The following is a 13,183-nucleotide window of genomic DNA, read 5'->3' on the forward strand; positions in this document are numbered from 1 at the left end:
TGAATGTGTAGACTTAATCTTTATGCAGTGTTTTTGTGTTTCTGGCTCCCCTCCCCCTTAACATTGTATTGTTAGTTTCCCCCTGTTGCAGTATGGTCTAGCTTAGTATAAACTAGTTATTATTCAACAAACACACCATAACCTAACTAATCATTCCACTATTTGTGGACGTTCATTTGTTTCCAGTTTGGGGAATATTTTTTCCTTTTGTTCCTGCTTCTGTTATGGTGATCGAATTGCATGATTTTAAAAAAATTTAGGTCTTTTTCCCTTAGATGTACAGATATTTTTGAGCTCGAATTTAAGAACACTGTTTAAGCTCATGACTGATGCATGTGGGGAAAGAAAAGATACTTTCAGCCTAGTTTGTGGTAGAAGGCAAATTAAGACAACTCCAAGAACTCACATGTCCATTAACTTACGTTTCCTCATATTAGCACTTGGCAAACTGGTTTGCAGATGACAGATAACTGAGGCAGGCACTCGCGAAATGGGTCTTTAAAGTGGATTAAACATGTTCACGTCTTTTATTTCATTCAGTCCCCACATTCTGCCCAGAGCCAAGTGATGGGTATTCGTGTTATCGAAAACACAGAGAGGGTAAGGTGCTTGGCGCAGATCGCACAACAGAGAGGGCAGAGAACGCCCTTCGCGGACTCTGGATCCCCAGCTTTCTTACTAAGCTTTGAAAAACAAACAAACAAAAGCCCCCCAGACCCTCCAGGAGGCGTCGGGAACAAAGCGGGGGGCTGAGCGTCCCGCGAGGCTCTGCGGGGGACATCGCCAACCCCACCAGGAGACTCCTCCTCCCGGGCACTCGGGCCCCGCCCGGCTCCGAGCATGCCCAGTGAACTCCCCGTCCGGCTCAGTGGGGCTGGACCGGCGGCCAGGTTTTGCGAGCGACCAAAGGGCGGGGCAGGGCTCGGGGCGGGTCCTGTTCCTGGGACTCCTTGACTCCGTCGGAATTCCCCCCGACGCGACGCTCAGGCGGCGCCCGCTGCAGTGGCGCTACCCGGGGACGTGCAACTCGGGGACAAGGACCCAAGTGAGGCACCAGGTGCTGCCGGCGGCCACCAAATGGCCCTGGGCAGGCCGGCCCCCTGGACCTCGGGCATCTTAGTCCAGACCGGACGGTTCCAAACATAAGTCCATCCCTCCATTCACATATTCATTCAACAAATAGTATTTGAGCACTTACTGTGTGGCATGTGCTGCCATACAGGAGCTGGGACACTGCAGCGAAGACAGGCAGGGCTGGCTATACAGCTCCAGCAATTCCCTAGGGGAATACACAAGAAGCAAATAGAGGAAAAGTCACTTGCCGACCTCGTCTCCCACTACGCTGTGCTTGCCAAACCCTAACGAGTGTTGCACCTTAGTGTCTTTGCACAAGCTTTTCCCTCTGCGGGGCTGAGTCGCCACCTTCTCAATGTCACTCTCATAGGCTGATCAGCCCACCTCATTGAAAACTGTACTCCCTAGACCGTCGTCTCCCTACCCTGTCCTTGTTCGTTTTCATGACTTATAACCTTTTATATAATATATAGCTTGCTTATTTACATGTTTATTGTCTGTTGCCTGCCTCTCTTTCCCCAAACTCCACCAGGGGACAGGATTTTTGCCTATTTGTTCACCACGCCTGAAGAACCAAAGTAGATGACCAATAATTACTTGTTGAATGAATTAATGGATAGTGATACACGTGAAGGAAATAAAATGAGGACATGGAGAATGTCCAGGAACAGGGTGTTAATGTAGTAAGGTGCTGAGGCAAGGCCTCTCAGATGAGGACATAGGTACGAGAATGAGAAGGTGCCAGCCACGTGAAAAACTGGGCAAAGAAGTCTCACAGAGCAGGAGGTGGGGGGAAAGGCATGTGCAAATGTCCTGAGGCTGGCCAAGTTCAGAGTTTGGTGGACAGAAAGGTGCTGTCAGTTGAGCCACGTGGAAGAGGACAGCAAGAGCACAGATGGGGGGGGGGGGGTAATGGCGGGTAAGAAATTTGGGGAAGAAGGTTTAAGCCGGTAAGCTTACTAGTGGAACGGGATGCGCACTGGACTGAAAGTCGGCAGGACCCCAGCTGGGCAAGACTCGTCCTCATTTCAAAGATTTGTTGAACGCGGTCTGCTTGACATTCCCAAGCATAAACTCACTGAGGGCTCGGCACACAGTAGGTACCCAATAAATGGCATGGAACGAAAACCTGCGTGCCCGCGCAAGGGTACTGGGGGCTGCCAGGAGCTCGGCAGCAGAGCCCCAGTGGCCCTGCGTTGCGCGTCCAAGCGCGCCAGACCGGGGCGGAGCAGGGGCGCCCCGCAGGACGGCCCGGGCGCCCGCCCCCCGCCCGGCGCGCGGGCCCGTCGCGGCCAGCCCGGCCGGCGGGAGCCGCCCGCGGGCGGCACTGGGCATGCTCAGACGGCGGCCAGGTCGCGCCGCGAGCGAGCTTCCGCGCCGCCCGCTCGCGCGACCTACCTGGGCGCCCCGCGCCCCCGGATGCTGCAGGTACGGGCGGGCGCGACCCCAGCGGGCCGAGGCAGGGCGCGGGGCTACCGGGGGCCGGGGGCGCGCTCGGCGCCGCCCCGCCCCCACCCGTCCCTGAGCGCGCGGCGAGCGCGCGGGCGGGCTGGTGGACGCCGCGGCCCCGGGGTCCCGACGCCACGTCGGGGCGGGGAGGGGGAGTCCGGGCCGCGCTCACCTGGCGGGGCCGCGGCGGGAGGGAGCAAGCGGGGCGGGGTGAGGCTCAGTCCCGGGCGAGCGGCCGGGACGCGGTTGCGGCGGCGGGGCGTGGGCGTGCGATCTGACCCCGGCAGGGGTGGACGTGGCCGGCGACCCCGGAGGGCCCAGCGCGCCGCGGCGACCCCAGCCCGGGGCGCCGAGGGGGCACACAGCCCGCGGGGGAGCCAGCCAAGCGCGGCGGCCAGACCTTCTCGGCTCCCAGGGCGAATCCGCCTCTCGGCTTTCAAAGATGGCATTTCCTGGGCCTGGCATGAACTCCAGCGCCAATAAATCCTCCCTGTTCCGCGGGCGATATGGGATGATTTATCAGGTACCTGCGGTGGGACAGCTGCAGTGGGGTAGTGTATGTGAGAACGCCCAGCCCCCCGGAAATTCCCATTTTCAGCAGCCTAAACTTATTGAGAAGTTGCCGTTGCCTTAAAAATTCATGGGAAGTTGAGACAACTTGACACCTGGGTTTTCCGAGCTGGTGGAAAGAGCTTGTGACTTGGAAACTGGAGACCTCCGTTCAAGTTGGGCTCCCCCTGGCCAGCTGGTGACCTTGGGCGAGTTGTTTAACCTCTCTGATCTTCAGTTTCCTCCCCTGCAAACAGCCGGTAGTAATGCCCACCTCACTCAGTGGTTGGGTGGATTAAGTGGGATAAATTATGTGGAGGTGTTTGGCTCCGTGCCCAACACTAAGCAAGGGAGCAGTTGACGTGATGTGAATTTAATTCGTTTAGAGACCCTCGTGGCTCCCATTTGACCAGGAAATTAGAATTACGAAAGCATCTTTAGGGCCTAGTGGCGGGGTGACAGACCCTGTCTTTGTGCCCTGGAGAACTGCAGAAGTCAAGGGCTTTGGAAAAACAATTTAGCCGAATTGTAATCGGAGAACATCTAGTTAAAAGCAGTTTTATACATTCAGAAACTCCAGAAGTTGGCAGTTCAGCTTTACTTACAAAAGAGCTGTTTTGCAAGATGATCCATCTTGCAAATGTTTAAAGAGATGATGGAAGTACAGCCTGGTTAAAAGGATTTCTGTTGGAAAAAGCTCCCCTACCCAACTTTCCTGATTGTTTAGATCAGGGTTTCTTAATGTCAGCACTGTTAACATTTGGGGTTGGATCATTTTTTGTTGTGGGGCCTGTCCAAAGCATTGCAACACATTTAGCAGCATCCCGGCTCTTACCCAGTAGATTCCAGTAGCAGTCCTTCTCCCTCGGTTGTGCCAACCCAAAATGCCCTCCCTGCAGCCCTGACCAAGTGTCCCTTGGGGGGCAAAATATCTCTTCACCCCCTTTAGAACCACCCTGCTTTCTGTCATTAGCCTACCTGAGTTGTTCAAGAATTTCACCTTGTGTTTAACCTTTGTATAGCCTTATAGAACTGTGCAGAGTGCATCCACATGCATCAACTCACTTAATTTTTACAACTCTCCCGTGAGACCAGTGTTATTCCCATTTTACAAATGAGAAAATTGAGGCCTTGAACAGCCGATCATACTGTATTGACCTAGGTGGGATAGAACTCAGGTCTTCTGCTTCCTTGGGCAGGTCTTTTTCTTCTAAATCAAGCTGCCCTTTATTGTATGGAGACTTTGAAATAGATGACTTTCCTGGCGATTAAATCAACATGTAAAGGAGACTGGAAGCTGGAAACCTTTCTGAGATTGACTAGTTGAAAATTAACAACGATAAGCTATTATCTGACAGAGAATAGGTCGTTCTAGTTAAATATTCTAGTTTATAGTGAGCTCCTACAAATCCCACATACACTTAATGGAATACCAATTTGCAGAGAATCAGAGTAGAATAAAACATGCCTAATAATCTGTATTGATCCTGAGTTGTCTCTGGTGACTTGCCATCTCCTAAAACTGGACTCTTATACGCGAATTAGGCATTAGCTGAGGAATGTAAAAGGTCAAGTTACTGAAGGCATTTTCCAAGTGGCTTTCTGTTCATCAAGCATTTATTGAGCTGCTTCTGTATATCAGATGTAGTGCTGGGTGGGGATGCTGAGTAGACCAGTGTGTCCCAGCAAACCCAGGGAGCCTGGGGGAACTTCCCTGCCAGGAGGGGGCAGGTCCTCAGGGACAGCTGAGAGCAGGAGAAAGAATCTAAATTAACACAGAATCAAATTCAGAATACCTCACTGCTTCACCACTCCTGTTTTGGACCTCTTCTTTCACATTTTTTCATAGAGAAGAATCCTGGCAGCTTTTATCCTTAGGCCAGTGGCAGGAACCTGGTCAGAGACAAATCTTACCCCTGAAAGAAGTTGACGTTCCCAGCTGGGAATGGACCTTAGGGGATTGGGGCCAACTCCTTGATTGTTGGCTGTGAACGGGGAGAGTTCACATACATTGTTTAGTTTCAGGGCTGTTCTTTCTCACTCTTGCAGAAATTGAGCTAGCAAAGGTAGTCTGGGGCCAGGAGCAGGAGGGAAGAACTGTGACCTTCTGAACCTTTGGTCCAGGCACAGGAGGAATTCTGTTTTCCAGGATGCACATAACCCACCCACAGGGCTCAGCTTTGGGGATTGGAGGGAGCAAGAAGGCCTGGCCCCCTACCTCCCTGCTGAACCCTCAGGATTTGTGGTAGGTTGGGAGGGGACCTGTGATTTTGACTGTAATCCCGGTACTCAGCTTTCTTCCACCAGACAGCAGTGGTTCCTGGAAAGCAGGGCCAATCCCTCTTCATCTGTTCCCAGGTCTGTTGCAGGGTCTGGAATGCCTAAGGCACTCTGCACTTACCCTGGCCTTGACCTGCTGGTGGAGGCAGGGCAGCCTGCTGGTGTTGCTTCCCAAGCTTGGGCTCTTCTTACCAACTCTATTAGAGATGGGCCAGGATCTGGTCAGCGTCCACGCTGCTCGGGTCTCATAGGTGTCTCCTTTCATCCACCTGAAGGGGGATGAAAGGGAATGCTTTAGTAGGCCCCTGGCTAAAATCTGATCTAGTTCATGGGTTCCCAGACCTGGAGATCTTGCAGCTATGTAGCTTCAGGTTATGTGTGCACCTGAAGCTACTTTTGGCCTCCAGGTGAAGACCAGCTGAGAGCACAGATTTCACAGCAAATTCAAACACTTTTTGAGCTGTGTGTCAGGCCCTAGGGTTACAGAGGTGAAAGACCCTTATCTTGGAAGGATGCATGGTGGAATTGGGAAGACAATGACGTGTGTGTGTGTGCGCGCGTGCGCATACACACATGCTCTGTATCTACTTATCTGTCTCACAGTTACTTTAAAAGAGGCTAAAGCCAGATGCAAGAGAGACTAGTGGAGGCAGCCGTTCATTCTGGTGGAGATCAAGGAACACCATAAGGAATAGTCGGCATTTGAATTCAGCCTTAAAGGGAGAAAAAGATGGTATTTGGGGGGCTGACAGAACAGCAGGTGCTAAGACCCAGAGCCCATGTGTATATCGGGAGTGATGACTCTTCCCCAGGTCCGGCCTCCTGTTGTCAGGGTACTCCCTCATGTCTGTAAGGGGCCCCAGCTTCACTCAAGCCAGGGGTAAGTGCCCATTCTCCTTGTTCTCCCCCAGACAGAACTGATGCCTGTGGGTTCTCTTCGAGGCGTGATCCCCTTCTGCCAGGGATGCCTTTGGTTGTCATCAGGAAACACTGTTATGGCACTTACTGGCTGCCAGGCACTGTTCTGAGTGCTTTCTAAATATTAACTCATTCACCTAAACCTTGGAGCAACCCTCTGGCCGTGCTTCCTACCTGGGTACTGGCAGCTTGCGGGGTAGGTGGGGGCAGAGCTCTTCTAGCCAGTCTGTGTCCCTCTGTGGGTGATGCTCTGATCATGGGACGGCTTCTCCTGGCTGTGGTTTATGCCAGTGCGCCAGGAAACAGCCGAGTTGGAGTTGGGATGGAGTACCGGCTGCTGTGACCCTCTTTCCATCAGGGGGCCAGCAAGGTTCCGGTGACTACATTTTCTGAACCCAAGACTGGGATCTGTTGTCAGAGAAAGAATGTTTGTGCTGCTGCTTCGTGTAAGAGGAGGGCCTGGGAGGTGTTATTTGGATACTGAGAGAGTGGAATTTTTGAGACAGTTTGATGCTTTATGTGGAAAGTTAGGACAGAGGATTTGAAATGGGGATAGTCCTGGAAAATTCAGGTCCCATGATTTACCGTCAGGATACACAAGGTTTTATTAAATATTTAAGTGATGTGTAGTTTGGAGTGGATTTTCGGTACTGAGCCCCTTGGTGCCTCAAAAGGGTATAAATAGTACTGTCTAGTCCCAGAATCTTGTAAATCTCTACCAGCCCCACATTACTGATAGGGTGAAAAAAACTGAGGCTCAGAGATGGAGTGACCACCCGAAAGGCACATTGCTCATAAGCAGACGTGAGAGCCAAGATGCGAACCCAAGTCTTTTTCCTGGACAAGACATTTAAGTGTAAAATGAGGATAATAATGGAAACTGTTTCCTCTAAATGGACTATTTTAAAGGAGCTAATGAATGAAAACCCACCAGGACAGAACTTGGCACAGCAAAGGGTCCCCTCCCTTTGTCGTCAGGCCCTTGACCCTCCAGACAAATGTTTTGTTTAGTGTTCAATGCCAAGAGTCACTGTGGGTGAGTAATGGCCCGCTCCGAGGCCCACTACAGGGCCTCGCTCTCAGAGCTAAAGGGACATTCCAAGGGGCAGGATCCAGGACCAGAAAGGGGCCGTGGCCAGCTGGATGCTGTGGGATGAAAGGCACTGGACTGACTTTGGGAGTGGAGTGTGAAAACCTGACCCCCAGCACCTTGCTTCCCTAAGGTTGAGTCAGCCTCAGTCTAGACCCGGGGTGCTTGTGAGCGAAGCAGCGACCAGCTCCATCAGCCATCCCTTGACCCTAACCACCAGCGGGCCTGGAAAGAGGATGTGACAGTCGGAGCCCGCTTTGCTCCTGCCAGCCCCCTCCCCCGGTCTGGTTATCAAATTCATACATGGCTGCTGTAGAAAATTACAGTGTCAGGGAACAGAAGAATCCTCAGTGATGCTCCTCCGGGACGCCACAGTCATGAGCACCTGCTGCAGTGGACCTCACATGCCTTCTCACCTGCCTGTTCTCTGCACTCAGGGGGTCTTTCAGAAACACCTCCTGTTGTTTGGAGAATAAAGGACGAGACTGATTTTGGTGTCTCCCTGGCCCCCGGTGTGCATGCTTTGGTCCCTCACCTGCCACAGGGACTGTGAGAGCCTGGAGCCTTGCTCCTACCCACCCCCCCAGTTAACTCCTGCTTTGGGTGTTAGCCCATGACTGCACATGATTTAGGTAAAACTGCCTGTTGTAAACGGTCATGCTTCTGGATTTCTCTCCTTTGACAGCGCTTTCACGGTTGCAATTTTGCAGTTAATTAGTGTAATTGTTTGTATTAGTACCTGTCTTCCCAGCGACACGAGGAGCTCTCTGAAGTCAGGGTCAGTCTGGCTTTCTTTTAAAAAAAAAAAAGGAAAAAAAACACCAAAAACCTTTCTCTGAGACTTATTTTTTTTCCTTTAATTTTTTATTTTGACCTGATTCAGACTTACAGCAAGGTTCTCAGAATAGAACAAAGAACTCTCATATACCCTTCACCTAGATTCCGCAAATGTTACCATTTTATCACATTTATTTTATTCTGCTCTTTATGTATATATATTTTCTCTTGAGTCATTTGAGGGTTATTTATAGATTCTTCCTTTCCCTCAAAATACTTCAGTGTATTTCCTAAAGGCAATGACATTCTTCCATATGACTACAGCACAATTTTTAGAATCAAGAAATCATTACTGAAACAATACTATAATCTATAGATCTTACTCAGGTTTTTGCCAGTTGTCTCGATTGTGTCCTTTTGTAGCAAAAAAAACCCCAGACCGTGCATTTCATAAGGTCATCCTTTCTCTTTAATCTCCTTTAAACTGGAACCGTTACTCAGCCTTTCTTTGCCCTTTATGACCTTGACATTTTTGGAAAGCACAGGCCCATTATTGTATAGAAATTTCCTTCCATTTGAGTCTGTTTTAACTCACCATTGTGTCCCCAGTTCCACTGGAACATCAAATGCACTCAGTAAATATTTATTGAGTGGAGAGACTGTAAGATGGAAGGAGGAAGAAGGGAAAAGCAGGTTTTCTGGTTTCCCCCACAGCCACTCCTTTCCTTGCTGAAGGATCTTGTTAGTTGCAGTCATACTGTCTATAGGTTTGAGTCCTGTATTTTTATAACAAAGCTTTTCCCAGAAAAGGCTTCATCAGGGGCTAGCGAGCCTGCTGTCCCTGAAGGTATACAAGGAGACACCGGGCGATGGCTTGGCAGGGGTGCTGGAGAGGAGAATGGAGCATTTGAGGAGGGGCGAGACTCAGCCTAGAGGTCCCTCCTAGTGCTCTTTCTCTATCTGCGACTCTGCAGGCTTAGGGACCCAAGAATAAAGCGATGAGAATTCATCTCCTAAACCAGAACATTTTGAGATAAAAGTGAGGCTATTAGTAATTGCATCTCATGAACTAGCTTCAACTGGGACTGCCCTAGGCAAATCAGGAAGTATGGTCACCCTACCCGAATGTGACTTTGAGTTGGAGATCAGCCTGGAAAACCCTCTAGCACTAGGAATCCTCTGCCTGGAAATAGACAGAACTAACCTTGGCACTACCTGTCCAGCCCCTGTTCATGGCTCTAGTACCTGTGGTGGGTCACACCTCGCTTGCCCGTGCCCAGTCTGCTCCTGCTATACCAGCCTTGTTTTGGCCCTCCCCTGCACCTTCCTGCTGGGGGGACTGCTATGAGAGCCTGGAACGTCATTTACATACCTTGGCTGGATGGAGGAGGAAGGACGGGGTCTATGATAGATGCACAAGGGGGACCAACAAGCCAGCTGTGTTTTCCACTGATAAACTCTAACGGAATTTAAGAGCCAGGGTGCGTAAGTGAGGTGGGACAGGAGACCAGAAGCTCCCTAGACCTTATCTTTTTTCCCCTGGTGCTCACACTTCCACTGTCCTTCCTGCACAAACACCCACATCCCTCTCCCAGCCCTAGTTCTGAGATCAGAACCAAGTGACTGGCCTTTGGCAGAGGCATGGAAGCAGGTGGCACTGCAGACCCAGGCACGAGAGGATAAGCACTGGATGACCAGGAGGTGTAGACAGGGAGTTGGATGTAGAGAAACCAGGCAGGAAACCAGCATCTAAGGATTCTAGTAACAAGGTCAATACAAGGCCATTTATCAGGAAGCCTAGACTTGCAGTGCTGTGTCCCCAGATACTTGGATCAGAGCGGGCAGGCACGGGGGTCTGTATGGTACAGTTTTTTTAACTCATTTTCTGCCTAGCGAAAAATAAGCCCCCCCTTCCTGGATTAAAAAGTGTCATAGGATAAAAATTGAAGGTTTGGCGATATTTTCTGGGTCATCCCAGTCATGTGGACTTCATGAACACAGGCCAGTGCACTATAGTGTTTTTATAACTCTAGGCATTGGTTGCTTTCATGGCAAAGCCAGTTAGTGAGGGAGTGTTCTCATTCTTCGAATGCAAGATACTAGCACTTACTGAACTTTGGAAAGGTTTCTAGTGAACTGTGATATGATGTCTTACCAGTGCAAGATATTCTTTCTCCCCTGCCAAGGCACAGCTATGTAAAAACAGTCTGAGGTCACGATTTTTATAGGACAGAAGGAGTCACAGGGTGTCAGAACTGGAAGAGACCTCAGAAGAAATGTTTCCGGCTCCCTGTTTTTATAGATGGGTAAACTGAGGCCCTGAAAGGTCTGTGGCGGGCTCCATGGCACACGTAACCAGTTGCAGAGCAGGGACTAGTACCCGCAGTTTCCACCCCCAGATCTTAGGTGTGTCTTCTAGATCTCATCTAAGGAAGTTGATGAGATGGACTGCATCTTTCTCTTGTTAACAGAAAGTTTGTTCACTACAGAAATACGTTGTATTGGCTTTGAAACCGGTTATGCATTTCTGGCTCTTTTATGTGGAAGTTGCTAGGCTGATTTTCTTTTTCTCTTTTCATATGGAAAATGATATGTATCTTCCACTGAATTTCTGTGGTATATACTAGTGTTCCTCAGATTTTATCACATCAGAATCACCTGTTCAAACATGGGCTGCTGGGCCCCACCCCCAGAGTTTCTGATTCAGTGGGTCTGAATCAGACTCAGGTGAGGCCTGCAAACTTGCATTTCTAACAAGGCCCCAGGTGCTGCCACTGTCCCCGAGACTTGGGACCTTCCTTCGAGAACCGCTACCTCAGGCTCCACGGTAGTTTCAGACAAGTGCTCTGCGCTTTGCAGCCCTCATACAGTATTTGTCATTTTGTGACCGGTTTATTTCACTTGGCATAATGTCCCCAAGTTCAGCCATGTTGGAGCAGTGTCAGAATTTCTTTCCTTTTCAGGGAGGAGTAATGTTCCGTTAAACGCGTGTGCACCACACTTTGTTTATCGTGCATCTGTGAGTGGACACTTAAATTGCTTCCACCTTTTGACTCTTGCAGGTAGTGCTGCTGTGAACATGGGTGTACAGAAAGACATCACTTTGACTGATTGGGACTTGCAACACCACAGGCAGGGTGTTTAAGTATTTGTAGAGCAGTCCTGACTTTATCTACCCCAGCATCACCCACCAACACTGACCCTTCGGCCAACACTGCCCTCGCCATGATGGTCAGAGACTGCTCGCTCATCAAGACCACGTGGCCGGTTCTCATGTCTCAGCCCACTGGGTCTGGATTGCCCCTCCCTCATATCAGGGCTTCTATGATGTGGCTCCACAACCCCCTCCTCCCCCCATGGCTCATCTTTTTTCCTTTATCCTTTGTTCTTATCATTTTGCAGGCTTTCCTGGGTAGACTCACCTGATGCCATTGTCAGGGGATTCACAGGGCCTGATCATCTCTGGGTGGTTTGGGTCATATGTTTATCACATCTGAACATCTCCGTGAGTGTCCCCGGGTCCCTCCTCTGTACCTTCTTCCTTAAAGCCCTCTCCGTAAGTAACAAGTCTTCCAGCTTAGAAACCCAGGGTCACCCTTCACACACCCGCACACCTGCACTGGACAGATCCTGCCCCATCATACCTCCTTCAGCCTGCCCTTCCTTTCCACCCCTCCCCCCACCAATCCCACTCCTGCTAAAACTGGGTTCGTCTCTGTGCTTCTCCCATTTGCCTCTACTTTTGCTTCCTACCTCCCCCCCGCCCATCACCGGCCCCTCACATCTATACCTCCTTCATACTGCTGCCAAAAAAATGTTCCCTACAAAAGCACCTATGATCACCCTGTTCTCCATGGATTCCATCTGGCCTTGCTTCTCCCTGTCTCTGACCCCAACCCCATAAGCCATATGCTCTAAGCCAGGGCCTCTCAAGCTTTAGTGTTAAGTTGCAGATTCTGCTTCTAGGGTGTCTGGGGTGGGCCCACAGTATGCGCTTATAACAAATGGTGGTGTTGAGAATGATCCACAGACCAGACGTTGAGAAGCCAGACTCTAGAATAGATCTGTGTCTCACAAATAAAAGTTCTACCAACATATTTTCAATCTATAAATAATGCAAGAAATTTTTAACGTGGGATAGTTTTAATGTTTTTTTATACAGTTAATCTTAACTTTTTTCAATCATAAAGGCTAACTCACAGTTGCAGTGATGACTTGCCACTTAAAGACATTTTAGAAGACTAAGAAAGGCTTCTGTTTTTAAGAATCACCAAACGGGTCAAGGTGTGTGAATGTACAGGGGTCACGAAAATGTTTTCCTCTTAAAGAGGCACATACTCAGGATCAGGGCTCCCCCACTTAGGAGCTTCTGCAAGGCAGAGACTGTCTCTTACTCAGCTCCATCCCCAGGGCCTGGCCCGGCTCCCCTTCGGATGTTGGCTGAAGGGGAGGAGGAGTCTGGGTCTTCCTCTAAGAGGAGCTGATGGTGGAAACTGATGGTTGGATGTACCACGCCTGGGTTGGAAGGGGGACCCTGTGCCTCCAGCCCTCCTGGGGAAGGCGCTGTTCATCATGGAGGGAAGGGATTCCTGGCAGCTGGCCCTTGTTGAGGGGCGTGTTCGCCCATTTTGGGACTCTTAATAAGGCTTTGCAGAACCGGGAGTGGAGCTGGCTGGGAGAAACGTGCTGGTGGAGGTTTCCCAGGAGCTGGGCTTCAGCCTGGGAGGGGAGGAAGGAGGTCGTGGAGGGCTGAGGTCTGAGGGCAAGCCGGCAGGAGGATGGAGCCAGAGTAGCTGGGAGAGTCTGACTCTGTTTGCCACACCAGGAGGGTCGGGGAAGCAAGCACCACAAGGCAAAGAATCAGGTTCATGGGCGGGGGTGAGTAGTGGGAAGGATGTAGCCATTTTTGAGCAGCCCGCTCCAAAATTTTATTATCATCCTGTCACCCAGTAAGTCCAAGCTCTGTAGTCTGTCAACAAAGTGTTTCGTGACCTGGCCTCTGCCTGCCTCTCCCACTTGTTCTACTTTCCCTCCTTTCTAGGTCCT

General features: G+C 50.5%; 1 protein-coding gene across 4 annotated transcripts in view; it reads left to right on the forward strand.

The window, feature by feature from the left end:
- Positions 1-2,403: 2,403 nt before the first annotated feature.
- PTPN3 (protein tyrosine phosphatase non-receptor type 3) overlaps positions 2,404-13,183 on the forward strand; it is a 104,961-nt gene continuing 94,181 nt past the window's right edge. For all 4 annotated transcript variants that reach the window (XR_012373522.1, XM_073876586.1, XM_025888355.2 and 1 more), the window contains exon 1: positions 2,404-2,502. The gene's annotated coding sequence lies outside the window, so the exon portion shown is untranslated. The remainder of the gene's footprint in view (positions 2,503-13,183) is intronic.

The sequence above is a fragment of the Callorhinus ursinus genome, unplaced genomic scaffold (assembly GCF_003265705.2).
Source record: "Callorhinus ursinus isolate GAN/ISIS: 27379988/994484 unplaced genomic scaffold, GSC_fseal_2.0 scaffold24, whole genome shotgun sequence".
In the NCBI taxonomy this organism is placed as follows: domain Eukaryota; kingdom Metazoa; phylum Chordata; class Mammalia; order Carnivora; family Otariidae; genus Callorhinus; species Callorhinus ursinus.